The 19,751-nt window shown below is 41.9% G+C and overlaps 1 pseudogene; it reads left to right on the top strand.

Annotated features, from left to right (window-relative positions):
• LOC129650893 (ankyrin repeat domain-containing protein 26-like) overlaps positions 1 to 19,751 on the top strand; it is a 79,041-nt pseudogene that overhangs the window by 36,183 nt on the left and 23,107 nt on the right.

Genomic DNA, 19,751 nt, shown 5'->3' with positions numbered 1-19,751 from the left:
GTCTATTCTCTCTGTCTGTTTCTCCATTGCTGCCCTGCAAATAAATTTGTCAGTACCATCTTTCTAGACTCCATACATATGTGTTAGTATCAGATATTTATATTTCTCTTTCTGGCTTACTTCACTATGTATAATAAGATCTAGGTTCATCCACCTCAATAGAACTGACTCAAATGCATTCCTCTTTACAGCTGAGTAATGTTAGTTTGTAAATATGTACCACCACATCTTTATCCATTCATCTGTCAATGGCCATTTAAGTTACTTCCACGTTCCAGCTATCATAAACAGCACTGCAATGAACATTGGGGTGCATGTGTCTCTTTCCATTTTGGTTTCTTCAGGGTATACTCCTAGGAGTGGGATTGCTGGGACATATGGTGGTTTTATTCCTAGTTTCTTAAGGAACCTGCATACCGTCTTCCATAGTGGTTGTATCAATTTATCTTGCCATCAGCAGTGCAAGAATGTTCCCTTTCCCCCCACACCCTCTCTGGCATTCATTGTTTGTAGCATTTTTTATGATGGCCATTCTGACTGGTGTGAAGTGGTATCTCATTGTGGCTGAGCAGTAAAGAATCTGTCTTCAGTGGGAGACCTGGGTTTGACCCCTGAGTCGGAAAGGAGGGCATGACAACCCACTCCAGTATTCTTGCCTGGAGGATCCAATGGACAAGGGAGCCTGGAAGGCTTCAGTCCTAAGGTGGCACAGAGTCAGACATGACTGAAGCGACTAAGCAGCAGCAGAGGTAACAGACTTTTGGATGATGGCCATTCTGCCTGGTGTGAGGTGGTATCTCAGTGTAGTTTTGATTTTTATTTCTACTGTGGTTTTTTACCAAATCAACGTTGACAAGATAGTGCTTGAGGCTTGAAAGTATTGCTACATTTGGATTGTCAAGTTGATTTGCAAGGAACATTTCAAGAGAAGAAAAAGCATGGGAAATAGTAATAAATATGAGGGGCTACAATAACAGCAGTTAGCTTTAGTGATGTTTTAGTAAGTGCAAACCATTTTGCATATCTTAATTAGCACGTGCAGAGTACCTTTATGACAGCTGTACTTGAAGTAACATAAAGTAACGATGCCCTGTTTGAAGGTGGCAGTTATGGAAGGAGATAAGAAGGGCCTGATCTCTTAGATGTGGCAGCCACTGCTTGGTGATGCAGCACCGTGTTTGAATTCACCATCCTGGTTCTGTCATATATCAACTGTGGGATCTTGGCAAAACCTGTCTTAACCAGGTTAAAAGTAGGGTATTTCTTCAAAAGTGATTAGGAAAACTTCATGCAACTCATTGTTATCATCCATTCTAGCAGAGTATCTCTGAGAGCCTTCCACAGAAGTATGTGGATCATTTACCTGGAACTGCGGGTCAAAGAGGAAAAAAGACATTAATTGGACAAGTAGAAAGTAAGAACTGTATTTTACAGAAAAATCATTTGACAGAACGTTGATTGAAAATGGGAATGCTGATACATTCTAATAGGCAAAGAAAATCACCTATCAGATGGGTAGTGAGAAAAAAAGATGAGAAAAGGAGGGCAATTATGTATCTTATCAGGTGTCTACCACAGATTACATTGAGAATCTGGTTTAAGGAGCTAAATTATTAGTTCTAGACTTACTTTGCAGTCCAATGTTTAAGACTTTGTCCGGTTAAGACTCTCCAATGCAGGTGGTTAAGTTTCGATCCCTGCTCAGGGAATTAAGATTCCATGTGACACATGACCAAAAACAAATTATTAGTTCTGTTTCAAGATACTCTATGACCTAAATAAAGTCAAGAAATAAGAGGCAAGAGGGAATTAAGGATGAGAGAGGCAGAGGGTACATGGAGGAAATGAAGAAAAGGAAGCACATGTCTGTGGGGGAAGGGGGCAATAAGTAATGAAGGTCTTTAGATAAAGGGAGAGTATTTGACATGGACAGTGAATTGGAAGTGAGCTTCTTGCACCAAAACTTGTCAGAGAAGAACAGCAAAGTTCTCACCTCTTCCTGTTTACTTGTTATTAGGAAGACATTCAGAACTGTGGTCCCTGGGCGTGCAGAGTGGTGTGTCATCCTCTGGGGGAGCGTGGGCATAGATGCTCAGCTGTAATGTGTGCAAATTGGTTTCATACAAAATGTGCTGCTTTCCAGCATGGTGTCACATGGGACAAAACAAGAGAGCTGGAAAGAAGGGGAGAACAGAGGGTGTGATGGGGGAGACCAAGGAACCCACAGCCTCATAGAGAGTCCACGGGAGGGTTTCCAACTTCTAATGCCATTTAAGTTTGAGGGGACGTGTTCACGTGAGGAAACAGAGCTTGAGATTTCTGGAGAATGAATTAAGTTGAAGTCATGTAGAAGCAGACTTCATGTAGACCAGAGCTTCTCAAATTTTAATTAGTCACTTGGGGACCATGTGTGAAGTGCACATGCTGGCAGGAGGTCTGAGATTCTGTGTTTCTAATAAGCTCTCTGAGTAGCAAGGGTGTAGCCTTGCATATAGAGAAATCTGGAAGAAGAGCATTGGATAGTGCAGGACATAACAGGATCAAGGAAAAGCATTATTTTGTGTTTCTTTCTGAGCGTGTTTATAGCCAGAGGGAAGCAAAGAGTTGAAGTAGCAGTTATAGGTGTAAGATCCCATTGCTAAGCAAAGAGGAGAAAGAAATGGTAGGTGTCAGGTAATGTTTAACATTAGGACTCCTGTATGTTGTTTTCTGTTTTTCATGAACCCTCTATTCCTTATCAGTTCCTGGTATACAGGAACAAGTGGAGCAGCACGCTGTTCCCAGGACTGAGGTCACGGAATGGAACACATACTTGGATTTCCTTCAGTAACTTTTACCCTACAGTAAAACTGTTTAGTCACAACCCTCTTACTCAAGATATGGATTGTCTTCTGGCCTTGTGGCGATTGTTATTCCTTGTTATTCCCTTGGTAACCGCTGTTTTACATCTGGCTTTTGTTCTTTTCTTGACTTTATTTTTTTGCCTAAAGCTTCCTTGTATAACAATATATAAACTCACACAAACATGAATAATGCACCCTTGTTCCACTAGAGACTTGGGTCTCCTGTGTCCTTCTTTGTATCTCTGGCTAGTTCTTTGGAGCATGGAGGCCTGCCGAACTCACTTTCCTGCCCAGGCTTCCAAGACCTTGAGAAGACGCCCTGTGCCTTAGTGAGCAGTACAAGCCCTATTCTAGGGCTTTATTGGTTTACCACCTAACCCAGGGAATATTGGTCTCTCTCTTTTGCTTTCTTTTCATTGACTCCAGTCCACCAGGCCCCAGTCTATAAAGAAGACCACAGAATAGGGATAATCCATAGAAAGGATGTCAAGGAGGAAGAATTAATTCCACAGATCCAGAGATTACTACCCTTTGGATAGGAGAGAATCTAGTGAAAGGACAAAGGGAGGAAAGGAAGGCCTTAGGGAGGTGAGTTTGGAGTTCATGAGGACACTTGATAGAACTCCTTCTAGATGACTTCAGTGTATTTGCCCTGAAAAGAGATAAGATCATTATTGCTCCAGAGAATCCTGGAGGTGGGAGGGAGTGCTAGAAGTGGGGGAAACCACAACCCCTCTGAGTAATTCTTAGGCATCAAAGATATATGTTGTGCTGGTATTTGTTATTCAAATTAGATTAATTTGAAAAAGGAGGCATTGACTTTTTTTTTAAGATAGCTGATTCTTTGAAAGTTGTTTCATAGAAATCCTTTGAAGCATTAGCATGATGTACCAAACCAAACTAAACTTTGAAGCCAAACAGATTAACAGGGTTCATTCCCTAAATGCTAGAAATATTTTTAATAAATACTACACTGATTTTGAAACATGCAAGATTTTTAATTTCTAATAATTCTGTGGCAATTAAATGTATTATTTCCTTTTCACTATCTTTGGTGGATTCCTATGTCTGTCTTACCAGCATCCTAAGATCCCCCTAAAAACAAGACACTAAAACTGAATGTATTCAGTGCCAAGGCTGAGTGTGAGGATTCTGCTCAGTACTAACTCTGCATGAATGTACAGCTGGCTTTCATATTTACATGTAATTAACTTTGTGTCCTTTTTTCCTTTTAGATTCTCCTGGGAAATATCCTAATGTGAAGGTAAAAAGGTTTATGATTTTGTCTTGAATTCTGAACTGTGGATCATCTGCTATGTACATTATTTAGTAATCAACTTGTTTCCAAACCCCATTCAGCCAGCAGTCAGAATGAAAGAGTCTGTTGCTAATAAAACAGTCAGAATGAAGGGTTTACAAACATCCAGTTCAGGTAAATTTTGCAGTACACAGTTAAGTCTGGAAAGAGGGACACTGAACTATATGAAATGCTCAGTCTTCATACTTCTAATATTTTCTTTGCAAATTTAATTGAAGAATTGGACATACACAAAGCAAATGTTATTGTTGATACTTGTGTCTTGAAACAAAAGATATTTACAAGGATAAGAACAAGAAAATTTTAAATTGTAAACTTCAACTCAGCATGTTTCTGTATATGCTTTGACACTCTGAAGTTCTCAGTTTGGAATCTCTATACTTCTCAGGAACTCTCCGAGATTAAATTTTAGACTCTAAGTTTTTTCCAATGTCCAAAAATGCTTATTTGAACTCTAACCTTTCCCTAGAGTAAAACTTCACTTGCTAATATGTCAGTTGTACTTCAGCTTATAATTGTTTCATTATAGTATCATTACACAGATGAATGTAGGCCAATCAGATGTTTTGATGAGCAGGTTGTGTGTGTCTGTGTTTGTATGTGCATGTGTTTGTGTGAGTTTGTGGTGTCTTTGATTATTAGAAGTAGGGGAATTAATCATAATTTAATGACTATTGGATAGACATAATCTTTTGAAACAATGATTCTAAAAGTTGTTGGCTTTAGGAAAGCTTGCTCCTTGGAAGGAAAGTTATGACCAACCTGGATAGCGTATTCAAAAGCAGAGACATTACTTTGCCAACAAAGGTTCGTCTAGTCAAGGCTATGGTTTTTCCTGTGGTCATGTATGGATGTGAAAGTTGGAATGTGAAGAAGGCTGAGCGCCAAAGAATTGATGCTTTTGAAGTGTGGTGTTGGAGAAGACTCTTGAGAGTCCCTTGAACTGCAAGGAGATCCAACCAGTCCATTCTGAAGGAGATCAGCCCTGGGATTTCTTTGGAAGGAATGATGCTAAAGCCGAAACCCCAGTACTTTGGCCACCTCATGCGAAGAGTTGACTCATTGGAAAAGACTCTGATGCTGGGAGGGGTTGGGGGCAGGAGGAGAAGGGGACGACAGAGGATGAGATGGCTGGATGGCATCACTGACTCTATGGACGTGAGTCTCAGTGAACTCCAGGAGTTGGTGATGGACAGGGAGGCCTATAGTGCTGCAATTCATGGGGTTGCAAAGAGTCGGGCATGACTGAGCGACTGATCTGATCTGATACTTCTAAAAATTATTGAGAATTCCAAGGAACTTTTGTTGATGTCTATTGATGTTTACTATATGGGAGTTCAGTTGAGTTCAGTTGCTCAGTCGTGTCTGACTCTTTGCGACCCCATGGACTGCAGCACACCAGGCTTCACTGTCCATCAGAACTCCCGGAGTTTACTCAGACTCAAGCTCATCGAGTTGGTGATGTCATCCAATCATTTCATCCTCTGTCTTCCCCTTCTTCTCCCGCCTTCAGTCTTTGCCAGCATCAGGGTCTTTTCCAGTAAGTCAGTTCTTCACATCAGGTGTCCAAAGTATTGGAGTTTCAGCTTCAGCATCAGTCCTTTCAATTAATATTCAGGGCTGAGTTCCCTTCGGATGGAGTGGTTGGAGATCCCTTGCAGTCCAAGGGACTCTCAAGAGTCTTCTCCAACACTACAATTCAAAACTATCAATTCTTTGATGTGCAGCTTTCTGTACAGTCCAACTCTCACATCCATACATGACTACTGGAAAAACCATAGCTTGGACGAGACAGACTGATGTTGGCTAAGTAATGTCTCTGCTTTTATTATGCTGTCAAGAATGGTAATAGCTTTTCTTCCAAGCAGCAAACATCTTTTAATTTCATGGGTGCAATCACCATCTGCAGTGATTTTGGAGCCTCCCCAAATAAAGTCTGTCACTGTTTCCATTCTTTCACCATCTATTTGCATGAAGGGATGGGACCAGATGCCATGATCTGAGTTTTTCGAATGTTGAGTTTCAAACCAACCTTTCCACTCTCCTCTTTCACTTTCATCCAAAGGCTCTTTAGTTCTTCTTCAATTTCTGCTATAAAGGTGGTGTCATCTGCATATCTGTGGTTATTGATATTTCTTCTGGCTATCTTGATTTCAGCTTGTGCTTCATCCAGCCCGGAATTTTGCATGATGTACTCTGCATATAAGTTAAATAAGCAGGGTGACAATATACAGCCTCGACATACTCCTTTCCCTATTTGGAATCAGTCTGTTGTTCCATGTACAGTTCTAAGTGTTGCTTCTTGACCTGCATACAGATTTCTCAGGAGGTAGGTCAGGTGGTCTGGTATTCCCATCTCTTTAAGTATTTTCCAGTTTGTTGTGATCCACACAGTTAAAAGCTTTGGGGTGGTCAATAAAGCAGAAGTAGATGTTTTTCTGGAACTCTCTTGCTTTTTTCATGATCCAGTGGATGTTGTCAGTTTGATCTCTGGTTCCTCTGCCTTTTCTAAATCCAGCTTGAATGTTTGGAAGTTCACATTTCATGTTCTGTTGAGACCTGGCCTGGAGAATTTTGAGTATTACTTTGCTAGAGTGTGAGATGAGTGCAATTGTGCTGTAGTTTGAGCATTCTTTGGCATTGCCTTTTGTTGGGATTGGAATGAAAACTGATCATTTCCAGTCCTGTAGGCACTGCTGAGATTTCCAGATTTGCTGGCATATTGAGTGCAGCCCTTTCATAGCATCATCTGTTAGGATTTGAAATAGCTCAACTGCAATTCCTTCACCTCCACTAGCTTTGTTCGTAGTGATGCTTCCTAAGGACCTTGACTTCGCATTCCAGGATATCTGGCTCTAAGTAAAGTATCACACCATCGTGCTTATCTGGATCATTAAGATCTTTTCTATATAGTTTTTATGTGTGTATTCTTACCACCTGTTCTTAATATCTTCTGCATCTGTTAGGTCCATACTATTTCTCTCCTTTATTGTGCCCATTTTTGCATGAAATGGTCCCTTGGTATCTCTTACTCTCTTGAGATCTCTAGTCTTTCCCATTCTATTATTGTCCTCTATTTCTTTGCATCAACCACTGAGAAAGGCTTTCTTATCTCTCCTTGCTCTTCTTTGGAACTCTGCATTCAAATGGGTATATCTTTCCTGTTCTCCCATGCCTTTAGCTTCTCTTCTTTTCTCAGCTATTTGTAAGGCCTCGTCAGACAACTATTTTGCCTTTTTGCATTTCTTTTTCTCTGGGATGTTCTTGATCAATGCCTCCTGTACAATGTCACAAATCTCCATCCATAGTTCTTCAGGCACTCTGTCTATCAAAACTAATCCCTTGAATCTATTTTTCATGTCTACTGTATAACCCTAAGGGATTTGATTTAGGTCATGCCTGGATGGTCTAATGGTTTTGCCTACTTTCTTCAATTTAAGTCTGAATTTGGCAATAAGGAGTTCATGATCTGAGCCACAGTCAGCTCCCGGTCTTGTTTTTGCTGACTGTATAGAGAGTCTCCATCTTTGGCTGCAAAGAATAGAATCAGTCTGATTTCATCATTGACTGTCTGGTGATGTCCGTGTGTAGAGTCTTCTCTTGTGTTGTTGGAAGAGGATGTTTGCTATGACCAGTACGTTCTCTTGGCAAAACTCTGTTCGCCTTTGTCCTGCTCCATTTTGTACTCCAAGGCCAAATTTAACTGTTACTCCAGGTATCTCCTGAATTCCTTCTTGTACATTCCAGTCCCCTATATTGAAAAGAACATCTTTTTTTGGTGTTAGTTCTAGAAGGTCTTGTAGGTCATCATAGAACTGTTCAGCTTGTTCAGTGTTACTGGTCAGAGCATAGACTTGCATTATTGTGATATTGAATGGTTTGCCTTGGAAATGAACAGAGATCATTCTGTCATTTTTGAGATTGCATCCAAGTACTGCATTTCGGACTCTTGTTGACTGTGATGGCCACACCATTTTCTCTAAGGCATTCTTGCCCACAGTAGTGGACATAATGTTCATCTGAGTTAAATTCACCAATTCCAGTCCATTTAGGGGCTTCTCTGGTAGCTCAGTTGGTAAAGAATCTACCTGTCATGCAGGAGACCCGAGTTCAATGTCTGGGTCAGGAAGATCTCCTGAGGAAAGAAATGGCAACCCACCCCAGCATTCTTGCTTGGAAAATCTTATTGCCAGAGGAGTCTGGCGAGCTATGAATAGCCCATGGGGTCAGAAGCATCGGACACAACTTACGGCCTAAACCACAAACCAGTCCATTTTAGCTCACTGATTCCTAAAATGTCGATGTTCACTCTTGCCTTCTCCTGCTTGACCACTACCAATTTCCCTTGATTCATGGACCTAACATTCCAGGTTCCTATGCAGTATTGCTCTTTACAGCCTTAGACTTGACTCCCGTCACCAGTCACATCCACAGCTAGGTGTTGTTTTTGATTTGGCTCCATCTCTTCATTCTTTCTGGATTTATTTCTCCACCGATCTCTAGTAGCATATTGGACACCTACTGACCTGCTTATGGGGAGTTCATCTTTCAGTGTCCTATCTTTTTGCCTATTCATTCTGTTCAAGCAAGAATACTGAAGTGGTTTGCCATTCCCTTCTCCAGTGGGCCATGTTTTGTCAGAATGTTCCAGCATAGCCCGACTCTCTTAGATGGCCCATCACGGCATGACTCGCTCATAATTTCATTGAGTTAGACAAGTCTGTGGTCCCTGTGATCAGTTTGGTTTGTTTTCTGTGATTGAAGTTTTCAGTCTGCTTGCCCTCTGATGGATAAGGATAAGAGGCTTGTGGAAACTTCCTGATGGGAAAGACTGACTGAGAGGGAAACTGGATCCTGTTCTGATGGGCAGGGCCATGCTCTGTAAATCTTTAATCCAATTTGCTGTTGATGGGTGGGGCTGTGTTCCCTCCCTGCTGTTTGACCTGAGGCCAAACTACGGTGGAGGTAATGAAGATAATGGCACCTCCTTCAACAGGTCCCATGCATGCACTGCTGCACTCAGTTATCCTGACCGTGCATCAGGCCACCTCCAACCCTCGCCTCAGCCAGAGACTCCTAGAAAATAAAACAAAAAAAGGTAAAGATACAGGCATACACAATCATAATGGCTAATTCCATTCGTCACTAGAATTCTTATATCACATATCCTGTCTCTGGAGAGCTCCTGTGTGAACTCAGAACATAATTGAGCATGCAATTACATTTAGAGTTGTCGTGAAAAGAGTTTTGACCTCTTGAATCCCCTGGCCCAGTGGGTCTCTGGACTTCAGGGATTCTCAGGGCACACTACAGAACCACCATTTTAAGCCATTGGCATGGTTGGATGTGAAATGATAAAGGGACCCTTGTGTTGACATGGGGTTTAAAGTTTCACTTTTACATTTCTTGCTTGTTTCTTTGATTTCTCTGAAGAAATTTAGACCTGAGAGTTCCTTTTTGTTAAGCAAATATTTCTGTATTGTGTTAACTCTTCCCTCATGGTGCTCTGTGCTCTTTGGATCTAGTGTTGTCCTAGACTTATCCTATTTTCACGTGGAAACAATTGGTCACCCACAAGACTATCAGGTCTCATATAAGTTTATGATATCTATCCAGGGCTTAAAAAATCAGTTCTGAAGATATTGATAATCTGAGGAAAGACCATCTCATTGTAATTAAAGAAGTTGTCATTGGTGGTGGTGTTCAGTCGCTAAGTCGGGTCCAACTCTTTGTGAGCCCATGGGCTGCAGCACACTAGGCCTCCCTGTGCCTCACCATCTCTCGGAGTTTGCCTGAGTTCATATCCATTGCATCAGTGATGCTATCCCACCATCTCATCCTCTGCCATTTCCTTCTCCTCTTGCCCTCAATCTTTCCCAGCATCAGGGTCTTTTCCAGTGATTCAGCACTTCACATCAGTTGCCCAAAGTATTGGAGCTTTAGTTTCAGCATCAGTCCTTCCAGTGAATATTCAGCATTGATTTCTCTTAGGATTGACTGGTTTGATCTCTTTGCTGTCCAAGGGACTCTCAGATGTCTTCTCTAGCACCACTCTTTGAAAGCATCAATTCTTCGGTGCTCAGCCTTCTTTATGGTCCAACTCTCACATCTGTACATGACTACTGAAGAAACCATGGCTTTGGCTGTATGGACCTTTGTCAGCAAAGTGATGTCTTTGCTTTTTAATGTTGTCTAGGTTTGTAACATTAATTAAAGTAGTAGAATTCATTAAAAGTGTTTTTAAAACCATGGTCTCTAGAGCACACAGTATTATAAGGCATAATTAAGTGTAAAATAAGGTAGATATACATTTTCTTAATAATATATTTGTATGTTGAAAAATAGTCATGTATGGATGTGAGAGTTAGACTATAAAGAAAGCTGAAAGCAGAAGAATTAATGCTTTTGAACTGTAGTGTTGGAGAAGACTCTTGAGAGTCCCTTGAACTGCAATGAGATCCAGCCAGTCCATCCTAAAAGAAATCAGACCTGGGTGTTCATTGGAAGGACTGATGTTGAAGCTGAAACTCCAATATTTTGGCCACCTCATGCAAAGACCTGACTCATTTGAAAAGACCCTGATATTGGGAAATATTGAGGGCAGGAGGAGAAGGGGACGACAGAGGATGAGATGGTTGGATGGCATCTCTGACAAAATGGACATGAGTTTGGGTAGACTCCAGGAGTTGGTGATGTACAGGGAGGCCTGGCATGCTGCAGTTCATGAGGTCGCAAAGAGTCAGACACGACTGAGTGACTGAACTGAACTAAACTGATGTTGAAAAAATAATTATTAGTAAAGTTCTTATGGAATACAGAATATGTGATAGAAGTTGAGTGAATCAAAATCAGTAATACTAGGCAATTAAAAAGGAGAAGAAATGAGACACACTACTTTACATCTGTTCATGAATGATGATGACCTGTGAGATACTGAAAGCTGTGAAGGACTAGTGAGTTTCAGGGGAGAGGAGGGCATGGAACTGATTCTCTGAAGAAAGACTTTGTACAAGCTAGTCAGAGTTGTATTCTCACATTCTAATAAGTGGAGACTTTGTTTTCACATTTTTCAAATGGGGCTTCTGCTGCTTTGAGCCTCAATAATGAGACTTGTCAAAGAGCCAGGCATTTGAAAGTTGATGGTCAGTGTGCATTTGTGTCCCATTCAATGACCAAAAATCAGTCAGCATCCACAGAATTTGGACAGAAGACCATAATAGATAAAATGAAGATGAAGACTGTAGCAGTGTTCCTGGTAGGGAATTACTCTCTCTGTCAGCTATGCAAGTCGGAGCTGCCAGGAAACAGAGGAAGCAAAGAAGGTAATACAGAAGCCCAGAGCACTCAGCTGTGGGCCACCTGGGCATGGCCTTGCCATCCTTCTCATGGTTCCAAATTAGATTCTGTGGCAAAATCTACCTTGTGCTGACTCCTTTTATGCAGCCTACAGCCAATCAATACCTCTTAGCAAGGTGTTTGCATTCTCCCTCTGACCAAAGTAATACAATAAATAAAAAAGAGAGTTAGGAAAACATAAGTTCGTTCAGGCTGGTGTTTAGCATACACCTGAGAGTGGGTAGCAGGATTATGTTTAGAACTCTAGGACTAGTTGGGAGACTAGGTAGCCATCTACAGACTGCCTTCTCAAAATGGGACTTCATACCAGTGTTTTTATATGGCTGTCAATTCATAAGAATTAGTCATGATTATATTCAGTATAACTGCAAAAGCAACTCTGATACCAAATACTAAAATATTTTTTGTGTTTTCAGTGGCTTCGTATTTTTTAGAATTAGCTTTCCCAGTGGGAATGGGAGTCATGGGAAATTTGCTACATAGTACCTCCTTCTCAGCTGTGTCCACATAGTATATCAACTTGTTTTAGTATTTGTAATGAATTAAGAGTTCACAAGAAAGGTTGGTATAAAGGAGTGGTGTATCACTTAAAAGCAGTATATAGAAAGTCAATTCTGATTCTGTTAGGATGCCCAGTCTATTGAGTAACCACGTCTAAGAAAGTGTTGTCCATAAATACTAATTAATTTAGCACCCTTAATCAGTCATATGGTCAGGACTATGGTAAGTTATTCTTTTCTATCCTCACCTTGCATTTACAGAATATTCTCAGTTATCTCCTAGAATAGTGACTGAAAGGTTGTTGTTGAATCACACAAAGACACCGGGATTCTTGGCCCCCGGAGGAGAAGAATTCAATCCAGGGCCAGAGACGAGGCTTGATCGCTCAGAGCTTTTGTGTAATAAAGTTTTATTAAAGTATAAAGGAGATAGAGAAAGCTTCTGACATAGGCATCAGAAGGGGGCAGAAAGAGTACCCGCTTGCTAGTGTTAACAATGAAGTTATATACTCTCCAATGAATCCAAAGAATATCTGGAGGTTGTAAGGATATCATCAGATCTACTCCCATAATTTACATTTTAAGATAACAGAAGGTTTAATCCAAAGACTGTCCTTAGGCAGGATGCATTATTGTTATATAATCCTAAGGAATGTGGAGAAAGAAAAAAAGTTTGTCCTTTCTTCCTCCTTGAGAATTCCAGACCCCTATCTCCTTGGGGACCCCTAGACTCCCTATCAACCTGCCTAGGAAGTGACTCTCTCATTCCCCCCTTTTCTTTTAGGATAATTATGTTGCCTAGGGAAAAGGGGCGTCGTTCTCATTCCATAACTACTTCCGAGCTGACAAGGGGTGTTGTCCCTAAATTGGTGAGGCAAAATATTCTCCTAATCCTCATATTGAGGATATCTGATCCAGGGGCCCCAAGTAGTAGCTGGAGGAAGCTACAGCAGTAGCAGGAGTTTGAGCAACCATTTGTAACTTAAAAGATTTCATGCGGCTAGAAAAAAATCCAGTTATACAATTACAGATGCAGGGAGCAAACAGCAAGAACAAAACAATCAGAATCAAAATTAAAAGTCACATTATGTCCATAGTTAAAGTGCAAAGTGTTTCACCAGTCCATTTTAGGGTTGGTAAATGTCATCAGATGAAGAAGAGGCATTGCATGTGATTGTTGTCAAAGGTATTCACAGACTTGGAGAAAGTCTTTTCCTTGAAGTGGGGATGTTCACCACGGGAAGCCTTCCACTGATGAAGAGGGGAGCGCTCTGCAGACCTAGCAGTTAGACCGATTGTGGAATGCAGCATAGAAGTGAGCCCAGAACAGGAAGACATTGTCTTGAGGATCAAACTGCAGACTCAGGATTTTTGGAGTCAGCATTAGACTCACATAGATTATCAGGCCCATCCACTGCCCTTTGCTTAACTCTAGAGCTCGGGTCAGAGCCACAAACTCTGCTAACTGAGTACTCGTTCCCTGGGGGAGAGATTTTGCTTCTAAAACCTGTTCAGCAGTCACCATGTCGTAACCTGCTTTATGCTTTCCATCCCGAACAAAAGAACTGCCATCTGTAAATATTTCCATGTCAGGATTTTCTAATGGGGTATCCTTTAGATCCTCCCGAGCTGCATAGTTTAGTTAGGAATTGAGAACAATCGTGATCAGGTGTTTCATTTTCCTTCTCAGGAAGGAAAGTGGCAGATTTAAATGTCCACAAACTTTAAGCTTAGTTACTGGTCCTTCTAACAACAATGACTGATACTTAAGAAGCCTACTGTCTGTCATCCAAATATTAACCTTAGAATTTAAGATTCCACTCACATCATGACAAGTCAGTACAGTAAGGTTTCACCATTAATTATTTTTAAAGCTTCGGGTGCTAATAAAGCCACTGCCCCAATTACTCTTAGGCAGTGTGGCCACCCACGTGAAACTACATCTAATTCTCTGCTTAGATAAGGAATAGGTTGCTGGTGAGGCCCTCGGGGTTGTGTCATAACTCCCAATGCCACACCTTTTCTTTCAGTGACAAACAAATTAAATTCTGACCTTGTGGGCAAGCTCAGAGCTGGAGCTTGCAGGAGAGCAGTCTGAAGAACCTTAAAAGCCTTTTGAGTTTCTGGAGACCAAACCAGTTTGTCGGTTTGGGCCTGCTGAGTTTCAGCTATAAGTTTATATAAAGGCTGGGCAAGTTCCCTGTAACCCGGAATCCAAATGCGACAGTAACCTGTGATTCCCCAAAATCCTCTCAATTGTCTTAAAGTCATAGGTAGGGGGTGATTTAGTATAGGTTTAATTCTCTCAGGACCTATGGCCCTAGTCCCTTCTGATATGATTAGGCCCAGATAGCTAACCGATTGTTGACAAAGCTGAGCCTTTTCTCTTGATGCCTTGTAACCACAGTCTGCCAGAAAGTTTAAGAAATCTTCTGAGGCTCACGAACAAGCTTCTTCTGTCTCAGCACAGAGCAAAATAGCATCTACATATTGTAACACCACTGCTTCAGAGCTATTAAAGTTTTGTAGATCCCGTGACAAACTTTGTCCGAATAAGTGAGGACTGTCACAAAATCCCTGGGGCAAAACTGTCCAGGTTAACTGAGAAGCTGGCTGCATAGGGTCTTCAAAGGCAAATAGAAATTGACTTTCCTCCTCCAAAGGCACTGAATAGAAGGCATCCTTTAAATCAATTACTGAGAAATATTTGGCCCGTTCAGGAATTTCAGACAATAGAGTATAAAGATTAGGCACCACGGGGTGTAAAGGAACTACAGCTATTTGTAAATCTTGAACTAGTCTCCATTTACCATTTGATTTCTTTATACCCAAAATAGGAGTGTTGCAAGGACTGTTACAGGGAATTAATAGTCCCTGCTCCTTTAAAGTTTCAATGATGGGTTTTAACCCTTCCTTAACTTCAGGTTTCAGTGGATGCTGCTTCTTATGTGGAAATACGTGTGGGCCTTTGAGTTTAGCTACAGGAATAGCATTTTGTGCTCAACCCACAGATTTTCCATCAGCCCATACTCTAGGATTTACATTTTGTTCAACTAAAGGGAGAGAAAGGGAGGGCTCCATATTCATGAAAACAGAGGCATGGACCTTGCTCAGTATATCCCTCCCCAAAAGGGGTGAGGGAGATTCTGGCACAATCAGAAACTCCTGTGAAAACAGCACAGAATCCCAGTTGCAAGATAAAGAATAACCGAAATAATACCTTTTGGCTCGTCCAGACAGTCCCATTACGGAAGGGGAGTGAGAAGAAAGTGGGCCAGGGGCTTCAGTAAGCACAGAATAAGTTGCCCCAGTATCTAAAAGGAAATTGACTGATTGCCCCCACCCCCCACAATTATTAATACCCGGGGTTCCTCAGGTGTAATTAGGATGGGAGCTTGTGTAGGGACCCCCGGGCACCTTCAGTCCTGATTGTCTTGAGAGTCCAACCCCAGAGACCTACGTCTCTGGGGGCAGTCTCTCTTCCAGTGTGGTCCTTTGCAGACCAGACATGGAGCTGGGGGCGGGTTAGATGCCTGAGGGCAATCCCACTTTAGGTGCCCCTCCTTTCCACAGTAATAGCAAGCCCATCCCTTTTCACCTGGGCCCCTCTGGGCATTTTTCTCAGGCTGTTTAATAATGTTTTTTCATAGCCATGGCGAAGGCTTCCACCTTTTCGTTTGTCTTTTTTGCCTTTCTTTCTTTTCCTCATATTCCCTACCATAATAGACTGTCTGAGCCAGTTGTAACAGAGTATCTAAAGACTGATTTGGTCCATACGCCCATTTTAATAGCTTACGGCGGATATCTGGAGCCGACTGAGTGAGAAATCTATCCTTTAAGATCACTTTTCCTTCTTCACTTTAGGGATCAATCTCAGTGAATCTGCGAAGGCCTTCTCTCAGTCTATCTAGGGATTTACCAGGAGCTTCCTTCTCCTCCTGTTCTATGTCTGCCAATTTGCCATAGTTTAAAGGCTTAGAACACACATGCCTAAGTCCTTCAAGAATACATCTAACAAAATGACTCTGATCCCATCTTCCTTTAGCTGTGTTGTAGTCCCAGTCTGGTTCTATAGTTGGGACTGCCTGATTCCCAGTGGGGAGGGCCGCTATCTAGTTCTCCCTCTTCCCTACTGATTCATTACCAAGCCATTCATCTCCATAAGCAACCGCTTTTTGCAAAACACGAGTCTTTGATTCGAGAGTCAGCGTTTGTCCCAAGATATATATCACATCCTTCCAAGTGAGGTCATAAAGCAGAGTAACACCTTTAAAAGCTCTAATATATTTTTCTGGGTCCTCTAGATAGTCTCCCAGATTCTCCTTGATTTTTTGTATTTCTTGATAAGAGAAAGACTTATTAACTCTCACAGACTGATTATTTTTCCCGGTGGGTGTTTCATAAAGAGGCAACAGCTTGTGTGGCTGTTCCTCAGTCTCTTTGGCTGCTCTGTGCATATGATCCCAGGGATAGATTGGAGAAACCTGTTTTTCCTCTTATCTTTGTCTCCTGTCCTCCATCTCATCTCTTACTTTGGTGGTCTGAGTTTCTACTGAAACCAGAGTAGTCTGAGGTCGTACTGAGACAGGAGTTGTTTGGACCTCCATGTGGGCAGTTTGAATCCCAGTTTGGAGTCCCAGGTATGGGGGCAAAGTAAGAGGACAGGAGGGAGCTGAAGGTTTCATGCCCAAATCTATAACCTTAGGACATAAGTCTGGCATATTTTGCAGAGAGAAAAAGGGCAACACATATGCTACTTGTACGCATTTCCCTTGTTCCTTACAGAACCGGTCTAATTGTAGAACAGTATTATACTTAAGAGACCCTCCAACTGGCCACTGTTTTCCGTCCTCCAATGGATACTGTGGCCATGCAGTATCACATAGGAAGACCAGGTGTGTCTTCTTTAAGCCCTGGGGATCAAATCTATCCCAGTTTTTCAGGATACAATTCAAAGGAGTGAGGCTGGAATTGTTAGCTCCCATCTGTAAGAGAGAATAAAAGTGACCAAGGCCATTTTTCTACTGGAGGCGTCCCTCCCTGCTCTAGATGGGGGTGTAGACAGACGTTACAGCAAAAGCTTTTCCTTCCTGGTAAGAATTAGTCTGTCTCTTACCAATGCAGGCACTGTACTCGTCCCTCCTGGTTATACCACCAAGATGGGGTGAGGATGTACCAGGGGTAGACTTGATAGCATCCCTACTTGACATCCAGCTCTTCACCTTTAACCTTATTTTCCTCTGATGTCACCCGGGGTGAATCAGAGTAACCTTCTGGAATGCCTCCCAAGCTAAGACTGCTGTGGGAAACATTCGTCACCTGAGTGCCTGTGCATGACCCTGAGTATTTCCTGACTACAATAAGACTGACACGAACATAAAACTGAGATGTTCTTTCCAAGCATCACCACACCAGTATAATAGCCTCCTCTGATCCACTAAGAGCCAGCGTTACCAAAGAAAAAAAACCCATTACAGTCCCAATCTGAGTAACCTTTAACCTCAGAGATGTTCTGGGAGCTAGAGCTCCATCTAGCTTCTGAACTTTCGATTCCTGGTGAGACTAGGTGCTTTATTGGCTACCAATCCAAGTTTGGGACCTAAGCCGCAGTACACAATAACAGTGTACATCACAAGTCCCTTGAAAGTCTATGATCCAATAGATTAGGTTAGTACTTCTAATTCCCAAGGAGTTATGAAAAGGTCAAAGAGATGGAAAAGTTTGACCGAGAAAGGAGAGTTCGGTCCACATGCTTTGCCCATTTCTGGTCGGTTCCCGAAGGAGACATTGGGTGCCTTTTGGCATTGGCAGGTCGGTATAACGCCCCGACAGGTTTCTTCCATAAGCCGTATGAGATCACTGTGGAACCACAGAGCAGGGTCCTTGCTTCACGCAGGGCATGCCATTCATTCACACAAGCACCCTGTAGAGTTAGTAAAGCACAGCAGAAGACGTGTTAGCTAAGAGAACAAAGAACTAAGGCTCCAAGCATTCTTACCTTGACCTGAAGGATCCCGGACGAGCCCGCAAGATGAAAGGTTGTTGTTGAATCACACGAAGACACCAGGATTCTTGGCCCCCGGAGGAGAAGAATTCAATCTGGGGCCAGAGATGAGGCTTGATCACTCAGAGCTTTTGTGTAATAAAGTGTTATTAAAGTATAAAGGAGATAGAGAAAGCTTCTGACATAGGCATCAGAAGGGGGCAGAAAGAGTACCCGCTTGCTAGTGTTAACAATGAAGTTATATACTCTCCAATGAATCCAAAGAATATCTGGAGGTTGTAAAGAACTCATCAGACCTACTCCCATAATTTACATTTTAAGATAACAGAAGGTTTAATCCAAAGACTGTCCTTAGGCAGGATACATTATTGTTATATAATCCTAAGGAATGTGGAGAAAGAAAAAAAAAGTTTGTCCTTTCTTCCTCCTTGAGAATTCCAGACCCCTCTCTCCTTGGGGACCCCTAGACTCCCTATCAACCTACCTAGGAAATGACTCTCTCATGACTACAGGCTCTAAACTCAACGTGTTTGTCTTTTTTTCTTTTAATCTATACAACTGAGTCATTTGCTCTTGTCTCTCCATGAACTTGGTAGGTCCAGGAAAAACAAATTCAAAAAAAAATGCCTACATGAGTCCCTTCAACACTGGATGATGTGAGATAGGAAAACTACAAAATAGAAAAATATATAGAAGCCACTTCAGTCAGTTCATGTTGATCATTTTCTTCTCAGTCAATACATTTTACAAAAGAGCTAGCAGTTATTTTATCCTTCAGGATCCCTGGATTTGTACATTTATTGGTTTCTTAAAGATTTATTCTATACTGTACCCTGAAAGTTTTATATCCTAAATATTTCTGTAAACACTCCCTGAGTTCAGGCCTGCATCACCTTGTTATTCCCAGTATTAATACCTTCAGATTCACCTTCCTCTGGTTATTTGTATGCCCTTCAGATTCCTCCCTCCTGTGGTCTTCAGAGTCACCAATCTCAAAAGCACACGTGACCATGAGACACTCTGAGTCACAGTAATGTCTAGACCTCTTAAAGCACCGTTGATGCTCTCATAATCTGACTTCTGCCTGACCCTCTATCTCTAGCCCTTTCAGTCCTTTGCTCTAGAATTCTGAACTGCTGCTGGCGCCCTCGTCACTTGTTCCTGTTGCTGTTGTTCAGTCGCTCAGTTGTGTCTGATTCTACATGGCCCCGTGGACTGCAACACACCAGGCTTCCCTGTCCTTCACCATCTCCTGGTGCTTGCTCAACTCACGTTCATGGAGTCGGTGATGCCATCGAACCATCTAATCCTCTGTCATTCCCTTCTCCTCCTGACTTCAACCTTTCCCAGCATCAGGGTCTTTTCTAATGAGTCAGCTCTTCAAATCCAGTGGCCAAAGTACTGGAGCTTCAGCACCAGCGTCAGTGTTTCCAATGAATGTTAAGAACTGATTTTGTTTAGGATTGACTGGTTGGATCTCCTTGCAGCCCAAGGGACTGTCATGAGTCTTTCCAAACACCACAGTTGAAAAGCATCAGTTCTTTGGTGCTCAATCTTTTTGTTCCAACTCTCATATCCATACATGACTACTGGAAAAGCCTTTGCTTTGACTAGACAGATCTTTGTCAGCAAAGTAACATCTCTGCTTTTTAATACACTGTTTGTCATATCTTTTCTTCCAAGGAGCAGGTGTCCTTTAATTCCATGACTGCAGTCACCATCTGCATTGA

The sequence above is a fragment of the Bubalus kerabau genome, chromosome 4 (assembly GCF_029407905.1).
Source record: "Bubalus kerabau isolate K-KA32 ecotype Philippines breed swamp buffalo chromosome 4, PCC_UOA_SB_1v2, whole genome shotgun sequence".
Lineage (NCBI taxonomy): Eukaryota > Metazoa > Chordata > Mammalia > Artiodactyla > Bovidae > Bubalus > Bubalus kerabau.
This window is presented reverse-complemented; position numbering and strand designations above follow the sequence as displayed.